Here is a 279-nt window from a genome sequence, read left to right on the forward strand (position 1 = left end):
ACTCATGCTTTTCCCTTTTGCTGTAAGAGACAGAGCTAGAATATGGTTGGATTCACAACCCAAGGATAGCCTGGACTCCTGGGATAAGCTGGTCATTGCCTTCTTGGATAAATTCTTTCCTCCTCAAAAGTTGAGCAAGCTGAGAGTGGATGTTCAAACTTTCAAACAAAAAGATGGTGAATCCCTCTATGAAGCTTGGGAAAGATACAAGCAGCTGACCAAAAGATGTCCATCTGACATGTTTTCAGAATGGACCATATTAGATATATTCTATTATGG

General features: G+C 40.5%; 1 non-coding gene across 1 annotated transcript; it reads right to left on the reverse strand.

Moving 5' to 3' along the window:
• Positions 1-136: 136 nt before the first annotated feature.
• Positions 137-240, reverse strand: LOC127743597 (small nucleolar RNA R71). Its single transcript, XR_008004982.1, has one exon. It is a non-coding gene; the product is annotated as a small nucleolar RNA R71 (small nucleolar RNA).
• Positions 241-279: the final 39 nt, after the last annotated feature.

This window comes from Arachis duranensis, chromosome 10 (assembly GCF_000817695.3).
Source record: "Arachis duranensis cultivar V14167 chromosome 10, aradu.V14167.gnm2.J7QH, whole genome shotgun sequence".
Taxonomy (NCBI): Eukaryota; Viridiplantae; Streptophyta; class Magnoliopsida; order Fabales; family Fabaceae; genus Arachis; species Arachis duranensis.